The sequence below is a fragment of the Pongo abelii genome, chromosome 7 (assembly GCF_028885655.2).
Source record: "Pongo abelii isolate AG06213 chromosome 7, NHGRI_mPonAbe1-v2.0_pri, whole genome shotgun sequence".
Taxonomy (NCBI): Eukaryota; Metazoa; Chordata; class Mammalia; order Primates; family Hominidae; genus Pongo; species Pongo abelii.
In genome coordinates, this window is record NC_071992.2 from 140,582,972 (window position 1) to 140,587,227 (window position 4,256).

The window sequence follows — 4,256 nt, forward strand, 5'->3', positions numbered from 1 at the left end:
ATCTTGAAACACTGCCAGACAAGTTCAGGCCAGCAAGAGCATCCAGCAGAGGCCAAAGGGCACCCAAAGAGAAGTAAGAAGATACCAAACGTCAGATGAGAGCAGGAAGAGGGAAAAGAAAACTGGGAGCATGGCAGGCAATCCTTAAAAAGCAGATGAGAAGGTCCCTCCAGCCCCACCGGCAATGAACTTGATTGACTCCCTTCATAAGTATTTTCTGGGCTGGGTTTGCACAGAGAGAATCTGTCAGCCTGCACCAGCGCCAGGTTCAGGGATCCTGCACTGCTTCCCCTTCCTGCTCTGCACTCTCTGTCCTCAAAGGGGCAGAGTGCTCCTGCCCACAGGAAGCACACACCACACTACGGAGACTTAGTTTCTGCTGAGGTGGACATGTCTATCAGAAAGCATTTCCTGAGATGCAAAGGGGCCCCACAAGTGGGAGAAAAGGGGACCATGGGTTGGGAAACCCACTATCCCAGGGTCAGGATTGTACCCAAGGCTGGCTCTAGTCATCTGCATGGGAGATGATCTACCAGTGGAAAGCAATAACAATAATGCCTAATACTTATGGTGTTACATCCATCATGTCATTCAATCTTAGGAACTACCCTATGAAGTCGGTACTATTCTAATTTCCATTTTATAGCTGGGAAATTTAAACACAAAAAGGCAAATTAATTTAAGATCACACAGACCCAGAACTGGAACCCAGGCAATCTGTCTGCAAAGCCTGAGGGTTTACCACTAGGCATAAAAATGGGTACATGGGAGCACTTGCAATGCCACTGTTCCAAAGGCTTTACATCCACTCACTCATTTAATCCTCACAAGGACCTTCTGAGGTGTGTCCTAGTATTATCTCCATTTCACAGGTGAGGAAAGCAAGCTAAAGAGTAACTCCCTGGCCTGGTGTGGTGGCTTACACCTGTAATCCCAGCACTTTGGGAGGCCAAGGTGGGCAGATCACCTGAGGTCAGGAATTCAAGACCTGCCTGGCCAACATGGTGAAACCCCATCTCTACTAAAAATACAAAAATTAGCTGGGCATGGTGGTGTGCACCTGTAATCCCAGCTATTTGGGAGGCTGAGGCAGGAGAATCGCTTTAACCTGGGAGGTAGAGGTTGCAGTGAGCAGAGATTGCGCCACTGCACTCCAGCCTGGGCACCACAGACTCTGTCTCAAAAAAAAAAAAAAAGGTAACTCCCTAAGGTTATGTAGCTTGAGAGGGGCACAGCCAGGGTTTAATCCTCATATGCTGACTCCATAGTCCATATTCTGAACCTCTAGGCAAGGGTGCCTCTCGACTGCCACCATATACTAATAGTAACAACAGCAACACATCTACCACTTACTGCGGCCATCAGAAAGTCCCAGACTCCAACTGGTACCTGCATCATCTCATTTGATAATCACAATAACTTTATATGATAGGCAATTGGGGACAGTAGCTATCCACGATCTCACACAGCTCTATGTACCCTTTTAAATTGCAGTGCTGGAGGACATCTTAATGAAGAGATCGTATCATTCCCCCAGACACAACTTCCTATGCAGTCCTACCCTTTCCCTTGATTAAATAACCCACTTCCAGATTTCCCAAGCAAGTAGCAAGGGACCCATTTCTTGTTGTATCCATCATCTCTTTCCCTGGTTCTTGGGGACACTGGTTCACCAGGACCCAGAGACCAAAGCAAGGTGAAATGCCCAGGCTGATCTGCATCTGTGGGCCGATTCCATGAGGTTCAGATTTCAGGTGGGGCCTGCAGTGGCTCCATGCTCTGCACCCAGTTCTGCTCTGTCTGCTCTCATGCAGGGCAAGCTTGAGGCGTTTCCAGGGATGCAGGACTTTCAGAAACGGGAAGTCCCAGGCAAACCGGAATGATTTGGTCACCCTAACCCTCCCTCTTGGCAAAAATAACTTTCCCTTTTCCACAGCCCCTTCAGCCTTGAAAATCTTCCTCTTCTCTCCTCACCTCCTTTTCCCTCCCTTCCCCATCTTCTCCTCTCTTTTCCTTTTCTTCTCTAGCTCCCTCCCTTCCTTTTATCGCCTCTTCATTCCTTAAGCTGGTCCCTACTGTAACCAAGCACCAAACGAGTCACTGGGGGGTTACAGTAGATAATAAAAACAAATAAAATCTCTTCCATTATTTGTTCATTTATTCAACAAATGGTATGTGCCCACTCTGTGCCAGTCAGTATTCAAAGTCTGGAAACTTGAGAGCTTTATTTTTCCAGTGGGGAAAATAAGCATTCACCAAACACATGCGTGCGCGCGCGCACACACACACGCACACACACACACACACCACTGCAAAATTACAACCATGTCAACTGCCAGGGAAGAGAAGCAAAGGCTTCTATGAGGACCTGTAGTAAGTGTTTGATCTCATTGGTGGGGCGAGCTGAAAGCATCTTTGAGAAGTTAATGCTTGGCTTGAGATCTGGAAGGTGAGTAAGGGGTCCCCTGGCCAAAAGGAAGGAAGGAGCATTCTGGACAGAGGGGTTGTGCAAAGGCCCAGTGGTGGAAGGAAGAAGGAGCACTCCAAGTAGCTGGTGGGATGAAAGTCAAAAGAGGGATAAGGCTGAAGAGGTAGGCAGGGCTCAGCCATGCAGGGTCTTGGAGGGACAGTGAAGTTTGCTTTTATCTAGGAGCAATGGCAAACCGCTGAAGAGTTTAAGCAAGAGGGTAATGGGTCTAAACGTTTTGAAAAATGTGTCCTGTCTCATGGGAGAGGCTCTGATGGGCAGGGGCTGGAGTGGAGATGGAAGACGGGCAGAGTGCACATGAGAAGATGCCCCTGGGAGACTACTGTTGCCATTCAGGCCAGACATAGAGAAGGGTTGGATGATGCTGGCGGGGGTGCAGACGTCCCTTCCCCTGCTTTCCATTGCTTGGTGGACAATACATTTGACGATGGATCAAGTTCTTGGGTGACCTTGGAAAAGTCATTTAGCCACTTTCATCCTCATTTTCTTCATTGTAAATGGAATTACTCATGCTACATTTCTACTGGCATGACTTGGTGTACCAGTTATGATAGTAACAGCTGTACAGGAAGGTGTAGCCGACTCTGAAGCCCTGTGCACATGCTCGAGCCTCCCCCAGCTTGGGCCCACAGTATAACTCTCCCAAAACAACAGATCTCTCTGACTGGCCTCTGCCTCCAGTCTCACCCAAATCAATTCCTCTTGCTAATAATGTCACTTGGTAATAATCATGTATAAGTAAATACAGATAAAAACAATTAATTCCCCTAGTGCATATGTGTCTGTATTTACCTGACCTTCAAGGTCTCCATAATTTGATTCATATTTAACTCCTTGCCACTATTTTCGTCACCCACCCCCTTCATTCTGCTTATGCCTCACTGGGACCTGAATAAGTCATGTGTTTCCAGGCCTCCCTGCTTTTGCTCGCATGCTCCCTCTGCCTGGAATCACTTCCTCCATTCTCTCTAATAGAACAGAAATAATTTTCATTCTCTAAGGCCCATCTTCTGAGTCAGCTTCCTCATTCTTGCAAGTCAAATGCTTCCGTTCATTCCTCTAGAGTCTCATACCATTTTTTACTTCTGCTTTGGCATTTAATCAATTTTCTATGTGTTCTTTTTCTTATGTATATGAATTCTTCTCAGCTTTATTGCAAACAGGAAAAGAGCAGGACCCCGTCTAGACACTGGTAGCCATATATTTTCTCAGTAAGTGTTTATATAATAATTGAGGTTGTGCATTATGGGACTATATTAGATTATCCTTATCAAGTAGATAATGTAGAAACTTGTACTTTTTTTGAAGTTCTTCAAAGTCCATATGTCTATCTTGTGGATATAAGACCAAATGGATCAGAAATACCTGGGTAAAATTTGAATTTCTCATTCTCCTCTTAAAATCAAACAATTTAAACTAAGTCAAACTAAAAGGATCTCAGAAATTATTCAGCTTAAGTATCCCCATTTTATGAATGAGATTATATAGTTTTAACTTAGTCAACCCTCCAGCTAAGACTGTTACAAGCTACAAATATAGTGACTGCCCTGAGCCCCTCTCTTCCAACCTTACCCTAATAAGTCTCAGTCACTGGGGCCCAAGGGACGTTCAAGGCATGGCAGCCTGCCAAGGTTCTCATTCAACCCAGCAGATGGGTGGCAATACCTCACTTCTCCCATTTGCTCCTCCAGGAAGAAGACTGGGCAAGCACTCTTTCAAATCTTAGAGACTTGGATTTTTTTTTCTTCTTTGCCCAAATTAGCCATTT